At 34.9% G+C, this 14,568-nt stretch overlaps 1 long non-coding RNA gene across 1 annotated transcript; it reads right to left on the reverse strand.

Annotated features, from left to right (window-relative positions):
* Window positions 1–7,944: 7,944 nt before the first annotated feature.
* LOC147486168 (uncharacterized) lies at window positions 7,945–13,541 on the reverse strand. The gene is made up of 5 exons (XR_015201878.1): window positions 13,174–13,541; window positions 11,139–11,203; window positions 9,015–9,260; window positions 8,738–8,918; window positions 7,945–8,642 (listed from the first exon to the last, which is right to left on the reverse strand). It is a non-coding gene; the product is annotated as an uncharacterized LOC147486168 (long non-coding RNA).
* Window positions 13,542–14,568: the final 1,027 nt, after the last annotated feature.

Raw genomic sequence — 14,568 nt, forward strand, 5'->3', positions numbered from 1 at the left:
TGTTTAAGACTTTAAGGACTTAAAACAGGTCTTACGGGTCACGGGTTGATGACCCAACCCATTGGACCAGGGAATTAATCGGGTATACTAACGGGTTATTCGGGTTAACATGTGTGACCCTAACCACCTATTTATTTGACGGGTTTGGCGGGTCAACTCTTAAATGACCCAAAAGCCTTTTTTTCAACCCAAACCCGCTAATTTTGTGTCGGATTCGTGTCGGGTTAGCGGGTCGTGTACAAAACTGCCACCCCTAGGATTTACTCCCCGTTAACCTTCAATTGAAGATTATTTCTATGGCTCATGTAGGGTTCGGTAAAAGTTCATTTGCACGTAAGAGGAGAGTGCGTAAGCTAGGTTGGTGTAAGAATTGCCATTCTCAAACTTTTCTGGGTTCGACCATTAAGAGAAAATTGTTGGTACAAGGTATACTTTTGTCAATCACCTACTGAGAGAGATCAGAAGAATTCCTACAAAGTGAAACCTAGTGGGTGGGAATACTAGTCTTGAGGATCTGACTATAAAGGACTCAAAAGTCTTGAGAATCGACTTTAAAAGACTCACATTACGCCTCTTGAATCAACATTTAAAGGCCTAAAAATTTGATTTGAACTAATTGCTGATATTCGGCATTAATGGTAATATCCTACCTTTTTCTCATCCATTTCATTTACTTCTTTATACATTGAGGTCAATGCATGCATAAGTAGGGGGAGGGTGTACTTGAGAAATGAATTTTGAAAATTAGTTTTCAAAAAAAAAAAAAAAAAAAAAATTGTTTATATATCAGCAGCATGAAAAAAATAAATTTTAATGATGAGTCTGGGATATATATTCTATACTGCTTAGTGTTGAGTTTGATAAATAGTTGATATTATTGATTTCATTACCGCTTAGACTATTTATTATGCTCGGACATAGTTCTTGTTGATAGAATTCTTTATCAAGGCACCACCATAGTACTTGGTCAGTTTTGTGTACTTTTGCTAGAAGAGAGATTTAAACACCTAGTAAACTGGAAGTAGAATTTTTAGACTTAGCTTGTGAGACTTGAGCTTTATACCCATTCTTTGGAAAGTTCTTACGAAAAATCAGAGACTTAGTGACTCAACATCTTTCAGTTCTTTATGTCGTTGTAATATAGTCTCATTATTTGTTGATTTGGTTAAATCACGAAGTGACATCAACTGGGGAGATAGTCATTAGGTCTTGTAGTCTATTCGAAACAGAGTATCATACTGATAATTCAAGTAGTGAACCCATCCAGTCTTTATCCCACCTAGTAGGACCATCATGTTAAACCCTTTTAAGCATTATAATAAGCCATTTTCTTTCATAAAACCCTTTACCTTTTACCCAACTCTAGACAAGGAGTATAACCAAAATCTTTATCAGCCATACCCATATGTTTCTGAGAATACGAGGAGCACAAAGAGGAAGAAATAGCACAAAAGGAAGATTACAAGGAAATAACAGAGAGATACAATGAAGACCATCATTATGTTCTAAGTGAAAGAAGCTAGTGGAAAACAAGTATATCTAGTACTAATCAAGGATATACCACTGAGCTAAAGAAAAAAAAAAGAAAGAAAGAAAAAGAAAAAGGAATAAGTTGAACAGAATGGATGGAAAAGCTAAGACAAAGGAAGAATTTTCTCTGCAATACAGAATTTGGAGAAATCTTCCAAAGAATGAAGCAAAACCCTTAGTGTTTCAGAAACAACCTTTGAATCTTTTTTACCTTTCCTTCATAAACCAATACCCAAGCCAAGTTACAACTCATGACTTATCACTACAGTATGGTACGAAGTCTAGAATAGGTGAGAGGATGCTAAAGTGAAGGACCCGACACTTCATATGTGATTGACATTCTTTCTATGAGACTACTGTCATCTAAAAGTCTGTTTTCCAAGGTAGTATGTGGGATGTTCGTATTCATTATTTTTTTCCCCACATACATGAGGTAAAATAGTATACCATCTTCTGAGAGATTCTTTTCTGAGAGTATGACCGGTGAGGATTGAAAGTCGAGATTATCTGTCTAAAAGTAAACTAGGGATTTCGTTTCTTGGATAGGAGAGTATAGGAGATTAACTAAAGTACACACATAAGCCTTGATTGAGAATTTTGTCAATTTTTACTATCTCCCATCATAATCTATGAGTCTTTGCAGCAATGTAGTTAGCAATTGAGACCGTCTGTTGGAGTAAGCACTAAGTGGATAAGGAATTTCTCTCTCTGAAAAATACTATCATTCTTGAACATGCTATTGATTGATTTTGTGGGTATATCACTTGAAAACCCTCACGAGACTATAACTCATCCTTTTTGGGGAACTTAAAGGTTTAAAGCCTTGTTGCATATGGTAAATGCAATCGCGATGCCTGTGAAAGTGAGTTAGGATTTTATTTTTGTTATTAGGATGTGATTTTGATCACTTATCTATTTTTTTTTATCTTATTTGCTAAGAGACTAGTAAAAAGGCTAGTTGGGAGTTGTGATAAGTGCTCAAAAAGTTCAATTTAGCCCTCGATTATGCCTCTTGTTTAGCCATCTTAGTTGATAAGGGTCTAAAATTGTAGTTTTAACCCCTTAACAATAATACTTTTAGACCAATTATGTGAGTAATAAATAAGAGTTAATGTTGATTACGTGCTTTTATGTATTTCAGGCATTGAAGTCAATTATGTGCATAAATGTGTCACTTTAGCTAGATAAAGGAGCAAGGGTTGGTTGCTAAGAAGTTCTGTGATTAAAGGCCAAGATTCAAGGAGAAAAAGCCTTTGTAAAGCCTAGTCAAAGCTTAAAAGTCAAAATCAACGCGGGCAGAAACAACACACAAAAGTCAGCAGAACTTCCGAAGACCGTATCTTTGGGCTCAGACCTCGGAATTGGGCTTACCTTATGTCAAAACAACCGGATTGGAATCAGCTTTCCAATGGTCTAATCCTTGACCCAATCAGAGGATCAGAAGTGGATGAAAAGTCTGTTGAAACAAAATCTAGCTGAAAAGGCCTCTGTGGACTGAAGAAATTGGGTTTTGGGCTCGATTTTCTAGCCCAAAACATGGCTTCTCAGCCCATGCACGAAAATGTGGATCTGGTCTCCTCCATTTCAAGACACAAAACTTAGCTCTTAAGCATGATTTTTTTTTAGGTAGAAAGTAGCCATTAGAGAATAATTTTTAGATCTAGTTTTCTCTCCATTAATTAGTTTCATATCTTGTTTTAGATCTAGTTTTACCTTTCAACTAATTAGTGTTAGAACAAGTAGAATATTATTTTAGAATCAAATATTAGTTCATAATAAAGTATCAATTTCATTCCAATTTAGTTTATTGATTAAATTTTTGTTTAAGTTTTAGTTGTTTCAAATTCATAAATTAGGTTGTCTTCAATTGATAATTAGTTAAATCATAATTATAGTTCTAATTAGTTTTAAATTTTGTTTTAGTTCATTTGGAATCATTAAATTATTATTAATTAGTTCAAATTAGTAAAGTTAGAATCTTTATATCATGTCTTGTTTTAATTCAATTGGAAATTATAGTTTAATGACTCTAGGCTAAACCTCCATTAGAGGGGGTTGAAAAAGTCCCATTCGATTTGGATTGCGATATTTCTTTGTTAGTTGATTAAGTTGAGTTAAGGTGGAATCAACCCCCCCTAATTCCTTATCATAGTATCAATTTAGTATTCCGTAGTCGTATAAAATCATATCTTGTTAGTTAAATTTCCATCGTAGTATAAATTTTGTAAAACTGTCATTAACTTTGGATATATTGATAACCTTAGGAAATGCGAATTCTAAAGAACTAGGAGTGGAACGAATCTTTTACTCCAACTCTATTTCGATAGAATCGAGAGTAGAAAAACTTTGATAACACACTCAAGTCTAGTTTTAGTTTTACTTGTGTTTGAGCTTCATCGTTTATTCGTAAGTAAAACTATCATTTTACTTTTACCATTAGTGGACTAATAGTATTTGTAAGTTATGTTTTATGATTCTACAGGTGAAAAAGAGAGTTTTGTAGAATATTAGAGAAAAAGGGGTAAAACGGAGCAATTCAAAGCATTAAGGATCACATGGGAAGCCCGTGGACAATCATGGAGAAAGCCAAGGAATTAAAGCTATTAAAGATGCGACTTGGACCTATTTTAAAGCCTATTTGGAAGCCCAAGGCCAAAAGATTTGTTGCTTGGACCAAATCCCGCAAAAGAGGATAGAAGGATGGAGCAAAAGAGGGAAAATAGACTTCTGCGTCTGGGACGCATGGATTGTGCATTCAGACGCATTGCTCGTGTCTGAGACGCAAGGATCGTGCGTCCAGATGCATGAAACGACACTGTAGCCACTTCCTTGTCAGTTTTGGAGACGAAGTTGAACTCTGAAAGAAGTCTATTTATATTAGGAAACAAATGGAGGTTTGGAATGCTTCTAGAACTCATTGTAACCCCTATAAATAGAGGACCTAAGTGCCTCATGTAATTTGCTAATTCACTTATATTCTTGTCTCTAGAACTTGAGGCAGAGAGAGATTAATAATAAAAGATTCAGTTTTAACTAGCCGAGTCTCAATAAGTTAGTATTTCTAGTCTTATGTTCTTCGACTTTTCTTCTTCTCGTTCTTCGTGTTCTTCCTTCTTTATGGAAGGCTAATATTCTCCTCCAAAGGAGAAGATGAAACCAGTGCATAAGGTTTAATGATTCTTCTGGTTCATAGTGTTCTTCAATCAAGTTAGTTATTTATGTTTTTAGTTATTAGTTCCATTGCTCATACTAGGGGATGGAAGTATAGATTAAGGTTTTTATTTATTGCAATCGAATATCATGCTAGTTTAGGATTTTATTTATTGCAATTGAATATTTGCTAGGAACATGCTTTTATTTGTTGTAATTGAATATTATACTATTTTTCTCTACTTTTCTTCTAGTTGTGTAGTGTTTTAGAGTAAGGGAAGTATTTCTTGTGTTTGCCTTAGATGGTGATTCATTGAATAGCTGCCCAAGCTCACATAAAAGGAAAGAAGATATTAATAGCATAAACATAGGAACAACCTTTAGTAGAGTTATTCGTTAACGATGTTTCATCTAAAAGGGCATCGGCACTCGCTCGATTGCCTAATTGTAGTCTACTTGTGAGAACAACCATGAAGCATAAGGTCACAAATAAAAAGTATCGGTGGATTCTAATCTCTTGAATTCCCTCTCTTATAAATTCTCAATAGTTTATTTAGTTTAGCATTAGAATCTACAATATCTATAATCATAGTTTTTAATCCCTCAAACCCCCTTTCCAGTCATGTCCTTCATATAAACATACACCTAAAAGTGGAACGATACCCTACTCATCCTTTACTTATTGAGGGATAATTAGGTTTTGATACGCTTCTATTTTGTTCAACGACCATCATCTATCTACATCATCCATATACCATCTCATACACACAAAAGAAGCGCGTGTCAATTCCACTAAATGGTCTTTCATTATTACAAACATCCCAGAGTGAATGGTCGACTGCTTCAATACAAAACCTATGCTGCATGGAGACTTCATCCCAAATTATTAGTTTTATTTCTTTAAACAGACCTGCTTGGAGCGAATCCTTTTTGAAGCCGCACATAGAGTTCTCCAACACACCAAAAGGAATAGAAAAAGTTGAATGAGCTGTTCTACTACCATCTAATAAAAGCGGCACAATACCAGATGAGGCAACTACAATCACAATATGTCCTAGATGACGACATTTAGCTGCAATTGTATTATACACAAATGTCTTTCCTGTACCTGCATCTCCATTTAAGAAGAAAATTCCCCCTACATTTTGCATGACTGAATCAACCACGGTATCAAATGCATGGCGTTGCTCATTGTTAAGACGATCAATGTTATGGTTGATTTGTTCATCTTGTAAATCAAACTGGAGTTGGCGTTGCTCCCAAATTAGTCTATTTCCAATCCCTTTGTTCCATTTTTTGAGTGGTCGGGGCATCAGGGGAAAGTCTTCTAGAGTTTTGTTTCTAGATTCCATAAGGAACTGCTCCAATAGATGCAACCCGTAATCTGTCACTTGGAGGAAAATTGTGTATTAATAATATAATATAGGCTACATAAAGGAAGCATTAATATAATATCTGTCACATGCTCTTTTGATGGATTAGGAATGTTTAAGATAGTTCGTAATTTGTGCGCCAAGTCATCATATATACTTGTTGAGAATCTATCCCACAACAGATGTTGCACTGGATTGCACTCCAACAGAATAATGCCAAACAATCTCCTTAGTTGATACCCAGTATTCATTATCGCCACTTCTTCTAAACAATATATCCACTCTCCATCATCTTCAAGAAGTCCATGTGCAACACACGCAGCCTTGAATGTTGGATTTGAAGCACAACAGTCGAAGAATGAAGTGAGACTCGACTTTTGTCATTTCGCCCTCTCAAGAATATTCTCTATCGGTTCCTTAGGGTTGAACACAACATGGTGCATACCTGGCAACAAATCATAACTTAACAATATGACATTCCAGTATAACTTAATAGTATATTGATGAAATTGGTTTAATCAAGTGTTAAATACCTAGCAAGTGAAAAGATAACCTTACAATAGTTGGAAACTCTTCATGTAAGGAAAACCCAAATAGCCGCCAAGCTGCTTCTGGTGGTCCAATATATTTGGCATCAATGTACTGTTTAATCTCATTTCTATCGTCTAACACCATTGTTGTTCTGTCATTGCCCTTGTAGATGTACTTGTGGATGTACTTAACACATTGCAATCCCGCACACACTTCGACATTAATATGACAATTAAACATCCTCACCAACTGTGGATTATATGGGACAACGTTCCTATTGTCAACCTCTTTGTCTTTCACCATATAGACACGTCCCGTGTTGCGATGCATATAAAGTGGATAACCGTCTTTTTGTATGGTTGTCGCATCTGTAAACTCATGTGGAAAATGCTTTGTGCACTTGCCATTTTCCATACATGGTGAGTTCATATTTTTAACACCACACGGCCTATGGATCATACAACTCTTTATTGTATCAAAGAGCAAGGGATACTTATCTGGGTCGGGAAATTCTATAGATATAATTCGATCAATTTGGGCTGCGGTACAAATTTTATCTTCATGTTTGAGGAAAAAGAGTGCATGCATGTGCGGGAGGCCACACTTCTAAAATTCAATGGTGTACACATGAGCTACTTCACGGTCAAACACATTTTTCTTCTTGATAAATTTCATTAAAGCTCTTCTCTTCAGTTCGAAAACATGGGCAAGAACATCAAGTTGATCAAACGCATTTTGGTTATTCAAAAGGGCTTCTTGCACTTCTGGCCAGTGAGGATAAGCCGTCATCGTAAGGAATATATCTAGATGCTTATTGTAACGTGTTATAGCCATCGAGTCTTGAAAGATCTCATACATGTACCTTGGACTTCCAATGAACGATTATGGCAAAATAAACCGTTGACCAACCTGATCAGGATCCGTACCTTCAGCTAAATCTGTTAAACTTATGTACACTTCAGCACTGAGATCCTTTTGGTGGGTATAATGATAGTATAGCCGATTTTGCTCAGTACAAGCCCACGCATCACACAGAAGCTCCTGAAATAATTTTCCACCATGGAGTATTGCTGAATATTCAATATGACGTTTGAACAAACGATATGCATAAAACACCATCTGAGTCAATCGCCTCGAATTGTCGCCATTGACATCATAAAGTTTCATTTCGGTTGACCATCCAAGATCACCCCGAGGGAAAACAAAGGATAATGCAGGGGTAGATAAGTGGGATTACATTCATCAATCCGCTTCAGTGCATTGCCTGATCTATAATGAATAATGATATCTCTTGTGCTTCTGATTTCAGTTCCATATATCCCTAGGTATAACAGCTGCAATTTCATTTGCTGAAGGAAGATTGTATCACCGTCGGTCAATAGATGTATTATAATGGAGATAAGCTACCACATCATTTTCCTCAGCTGCGCAAGCACTCAATATGTCATATGCTTGACAAAAATTTTCAGCAAATCTATTACAATCCGACAGTGTACTCTAAATGACATCTAAAACATCACATCTCAATTCTGGATTTCGGCGATAACGCACATCAAGGGCACTGGCTGGGTCATAAACATAAAGCTGAGCATCAGTCAGATCTTTCTCAGGTTCTGGTAGTAACGATCCAATTTGATGGCGTAACTCACCATGAACGGTGAATGGAATAAGATCGCTACTGCTGAATATTCGGTCATCCGATTGACAATCGAGACTGGTAAATGCATTAACCAAGTTATACTTACGAAGATGTTGTCTAAATGACTTGGCTTTGGCGTCACTACCATCATATAAATCTTGAATTGCAAGAGGCAATGGACAAAGTAGAGGAAGACTGACTTTTCTTGTTTGCAACACATCCCAAAAAAGGGTCTTTTGACTGATGTATTTGCTAGCCTTTCATCTTTCCAGTGCAGAGCTTTACAAAAGGAGCATTCCACATCCATCTTTTAAAGATAATAGCGGACATTGGTATACATATTAGTAAGTTCTTCCATATTGACACCAGCTGTATGAGGCTGAAAATAATCATACACATCCATTTCGCTTTGGGTGTCACTAACATGTAGAAAAAAAAATCCTAATGAGTTAGGAATGGAAATATCTTTTTATTGAAAACAATGTTATAGAAAACACAATGAAATTCAACTTACATATATAAAGGTCTGCTTCTAAGTTCCTTCTAGTTCTCTTGTTCATTCTACCACTTATGCGCTCTTTTTCTCTTCTATTGCGTTGGGCCAACTTACGTCGAGAAGTCTGAGAAGGTGTATAAGCGCAACATTGGTTGGACTAACACTAAGATCATCCACTTCCATTTCATTTTGGGTGTCACTAACATGTAGAAAAAAAAATCATAATGGGCTAGGAATGGAAATATTTTTGACTGAAAACAATGCTATAGAAAACGCACAAAGAAATGAAACTTACATATGGAAAGACATGGCACATGTATATTTTGAAGGCCTGCTTCTAAGTTTTTTCTTGTTCGCTTGCTGCTTCTACCACTTATGAGCTCTCTTTCTCTTCTATTGTGTTCAGTGGACTAGGCTGAGAGGATGTAAAAGCATTGGTCGGACTACCATTAAGAGTGGATTGTGGAGGAGTAACTACAACCTCATTTTGCACAGGAGGTGATTGGACTTGATGGCCTTCATTTCCTTGTTTTTCCAAAACCTGCATTTTATATTTGATAAAACATAACCATCAGAAGGCACCGTATATAATAAATGTATATATGTTACATACTTTAGCAAGGGTAGCAAGCACATGGTTAATGATCCGTTGTTTATGCTCACGTACTCGATTTATATAATCTAATTCTCTTTGATGCATGATGCAAGTACATGAAAAGCCGCATAAAAAATTAAATGAGAACGTTGTCAAATTAACAAAAGAGTTTTTCTTTGTTACAAAATTTAAAAGTTTGAAATCATGTAAGAATCAAACATAACCAAACTGTGAAAAAGAAACTTCAAATACCTGAACAGATGTAGTAGGTTCATTAGTAGATTTAAGTGGTGCGTCAATAACAGAAACATCAAATGCACTTGCAAGTGGTGCCTTATCCATGGTTGATAATCAAACATTAATAAGGGAACTTATTATTTTACATTAACGAACGCTCCATCCACACATCCTTATGGGAAAATTGAATGAGAACCAAACTCCAATTCTTTCAATTATTATATTCCATGTGATTAAAATTAAAATCAATTGAAGTGGAAGCGTGTTATCAATTCCTATGAATCTATGGATATATAAAGAGGGTACAACTACTGCTATCAAATAGATTAACCAATTATGAAGTTTTGTTTTAACCATATTATACTATCCTGCGTAGATATGTTTTCTCAAAACTCTTAGAATTACTACTAAGCTAGGTGACCTATTGGCCATGTTTTAACCTTTTTCTTCTTTTGGTTACTTACAATGACCTCCATATATTAATATGCGCGCACCTTAGGAATTGAAAGGGAATTGAAGTGTTTATGCATACTAATTTTCTGATCCTTCTCCAAATAGCATACTCCTATAATCCAAAGTATATATATATTGCTATCAATAAGAATCGAAAGCTCAAGGGTTAGAAGTCATTGTCATGTACACTAAGTTGGAATGAAGTAAACTTAATCTAAGGAACCAAACCTATGGGAAAAAAAATTCGATGAACAATTTTGGTTTTCAATGAAGAGTACACAACTATTTTTTTTTTTTTAAGAACAAACGGAACTATTGGTTTCCAATGCAGGGGTTTTTATTTCGGGTGGTGATTTTGTTGGCAAGTTTTTTTGAAGTAGGACTCTTTAATTTAGAGTAAGTAGAACTCTTAAAAGAAATTGATTTCGGGTGGTGATTTTGTTAGAAGTTTTAGGACTCTTTAGTTTAGAGTAAGTAGGACTCTTAAAAGAAATTGATTTATCGCCGTAGGATCATCCCAAAACTGTTTTCTCCCTGACCGCTCCATATAACATCATAAAAAACCGAGCTGCTTTATTATATAGACTAGAATTTAGCTCGTGGCTACACCACTCAAGCCATATTTTATAGTTATGCATATTCCTTGAATTTGAGTAGGTCGATTTATGCAAGTACCAAAATTTGTAGGAACGAAGAAGAAAAATTTACACGAAGTACCAAAATAAGTAGGAAGAAGAACGTATAAGTGCCTAACAATTATTCTCTCAAAAATTTCTCTAGAAAGGATACATATTAAGCAGAGAAAGGACACTATTGTACTTGCCAAATTTGAAAGTTGGCATTTGTTATTGCAGTGACCATATTCCGCATCTTCATCTTTTTCCTTTTTTTGACCAAAAATTAAGCTCTTATTTCTGTTGGGTCACTTCCTCTAACAACCAATTACCAATAGTCAATTTCTATGTAACTCTATTTTACACCAATTAGTCCTTTTTTTATGTCTTCTTCTCACTTGATATTTTTACGACATATATTGCTTTTAAATATCGTGCTCTGCTAAATCACAATGTGGTTGAGTTCCTCTCCCCATCCTGAATTAAAGAACCACTATAATAATTAGAGAATAGAGAGTACCTGAAGAAGTTTACTAAGAAGACTTGGAGGAGTGTCTCTCTTTTGCACAATCTACTTGCTGAATCCTACAATCAGAAGTTGAGAAAGTAATGAGAATTGCAAAAAATTCATAACATGAGTATTGAGATTGCAACAACTGATAAACCGAAAATGACAACAAATTTAGAAAAATAAGATTGGTTTACTAATAAGTAAATGTTGAACAGGTATACTAATATGCATACTACTATTGTTATTATTACTAATGCTAAATTGAAATCCCCCATTTCAATCTCGTCAGAATTAATTATAAATTATGCGTAGCTGTTGTTTTGTGCAACAGTGCAAGTGTAGGTTCTCTTTAATATGTAGGTAAGTAAATTTTGAGTCAAGTTCCAAACCAACAAACTTTATGAAGTAGTGAACTGAATATATGGTTACAATCTTATAACAAAGTGAGAGAGCAATCATGTGATGCAAATTATCCAAGAAATAAAGATATCAATCCCATAAAAACTTTCAATAACAAAGACAAAGAGGAACGCATCTGTTACTGAAGAAAAATTGAACTGGAAGTGGCTCCATTCTAGATTGTAAAGTTGATCGATACAAAAAAATAATAAATAATAATAAAAAAAATACTCTAGCTAGCTTTCTCAAATAATATGGTGGACTGTAGTCGCAAGTCGGTATAAGTCGACGGGGTAGCATCAGTGAATTGCTAAGAATAAGGCAATAAGGTGACAATCAAACTAAGAATTAAAGACTCGCATAAGAATTGGATGAAAACATCTTCTATTGTTGTTAGAAAATATTTTTATATGTAAATTATTTGCATGAACGCAAAGGGGTAGATTTAAGATGATGATCTAAGATGCAATGTGTTATTATAACTATTATGAGCAAATTTGGTACAAGCAAAACTTTAGAAGCAAAGATGTTGATCACAGTGAAAATCATAGAAAAACTGCCCACACCGGATACACTTACTTTTAGCAATAAGTATGAGAGCCTTAGCTTCAGTTTATCTATAGACAGCCAACAGATGAAAGGGACTACCTCATTTGGTTATCTGGTTTGGGAAGATGATGGAGCTAAGCATACAGTGAGGAGTCCCATTGTGGCTTATAAAATGGTTTAGGAAATGGTTTTGTTCGGATGACAGTTATTCAAGTGGAAGACTGTTGTAGTATTGGCTATTGATGATTAGTCTAGTGTAGCCATTTCCGAGCAAGACATACAAACTCGTGTAACCCGAGGTAAAAATTTTTAACACAGAAATAAATGTGATACTTGAAGTTTAGATAAGTATGGCATTTATGAACATCAGGTTGCTTTATGTTCATAAAACAATTCAATGATCAGAAATTCACTTCAAGTTCCTAAAAAAGATGGTGTTAACTAAAGATATTATCAAGTCGACTATTTCTACTGAGTGGATTGAATTGGTAAGTGTCTGATTGAGCTACAGAATCCATGTTCCTAGCATCATAACTATAATATTTAGTAACATGTTGAACACCTTGCATTCTAATCATAACGAAGATTCTATAGCAGGCCTGTGAGACATGGTTAGTATTTCTTCCTTAGCAACTCTGGGTTTCTCATGTTTAGCCGAACAGAAGTTCTTTTATTTCATATATATAACCACCAAAAAGCAGTCAAAATGAAATATTCAATCCTTAACAATAAAAGCAATCAAACGAAAATGATCTAGTCTAATCAAATAATAAGCTTGTAAAAAAAGTATTACTAATATATTCTGTGTTGACTATACTTTTAGTACACCTAACGCAAGACGATTATTTGTCAATATTAGATAGCTAACAGCATCATAACTTTTTATAAAAATTTCCGTTTCCCCTTACATATTTTTATTTTTCCTGCATTCGGATAAAAAACAATTGAATAACTTTAAACCAATAAGAATTTACAGATGTAGATAAACCAATAAAGTAGTAGTACTGTAGATAAAATTAAGAAAAACTACAGAAAATCAAAATTACCAAAAGAAGAAGTGCAAAGAAAAAAATAAAATAAAATAGGGACGCAATACCTGACTTGAAAATTGAAGGTCACGTTGAGAAGAAAGGAAGAATATAAGTTGACGCTGAGATATCACTCATTAATTTCCACCGTAGAAGCATTTTCGTTCTCCGGCCACAAAATGGGCAGTTTTTAGTAATATTTCTTCTTCTTTGTCAAAATGGGCAGTTTTTCTATGATTTCACTGTGATCAACATCTTTACTCGGCATAATCGCTCCATGTGTGAAAGAGAATGACTTGCACAGATGCCAAATATGCAGGTTGGTTGGGTAAAATTTTGCAGACAATGGAGATTGAGTGATTGAAAGGGGGGTGTGAAAGAGAATGACTTGCACAGATGCCAAATATGCAGGTTGGTTGGGTAAAATTTTGCAGACAATGGAATGGTGATTGAAATTGGGGGATGGGTTTGGTAAAAACTTTTTCTGTTTTTTATCTATGTTATTTCTTCGGTTGGACGTTGGATTTGGTTTGTTTAGAGGGTGTTTTTTTTCTTAAATAAAAAGTCTTATAATCACCGTTAGACGTTGGATTTGGTTTGTTTAGAGGGTTTTTTTTTTTCTTAAATAAAAAAGTCTTATAATCACCGTTAGATCATTCCAAAATTATTTTTTCTCTGACCGCTTGATATAAACACATAAAAAATTAAACTATTTTATTATATAGATTTTCGTTCCTATCCCGTGGGTCGGAGTTGAGTCATTTTGTAGGATTTATCTTATTGAGCTCAAAAATCACGCAATTGGCTCCATATAATAAAGAGGAGAAGATGTATAAGTACATTTTTGGTGGTCACACACTCACACATATTGAAAGATATGACATTACTCACATGAACCATATCTTAAGTTAGTCACGTCAGCTACCCTTAATATAAAGGCCCCCGTAATATAAAATCATTTGTTATTGAATGACCCCATGAGGGGGAATGCCATGTGGAAGTGTCTGTCAGTGGTTTTAACTTTTAAGCCTTCTCTAAATCTTCACATAGTCATATCACATTGTATATTAGCAATATTGCAGTTCAGCCCTTCGTTATTCACTGTACAATTTTCAACCATTACTAAGTTTTCAGTTGTATCAATGTACTTACGTATTTTTCACTTATAGCAATTCGAAGTTACAGAAAAAAGATACAACAACATCTTACGGCTACGGCTTACGGGCTTAGAAACTATTAACATTTATTTAATTTTCCATAGAAATCAGTTTTTGCTATCATTTCCAAAAGCCAAAAAATTGTACGGGTTCATGCACTCGTATCTAGCAGGTGGTGGGGGCAAACTCCGTTCACTGACAGAGTGATTTTTTTTTCGATGAACTTCACTGACAGAGTGATAATGCAAAGAAAAAGGTTAAATTCCCTCCTTTTCGTTGAATATTCAAGTTTCAAACACGTGTATA

The sequence above is a fragment of the Coptis chinensis genome, chromosome 7 (assembly GCF_015680905.1).
Source record: "Coptis chinensis isolate HL-2020 chromosome 7, ASM1568090v1, whole genome shotgun sequence".
Classification (NCBI taxonomy): Eukaryota; Viridiplantae; Streptophyta; class Magnoliopsida; order Ranunculales; family Ranunculaceae; genus Coptis; species Coptis chinensis.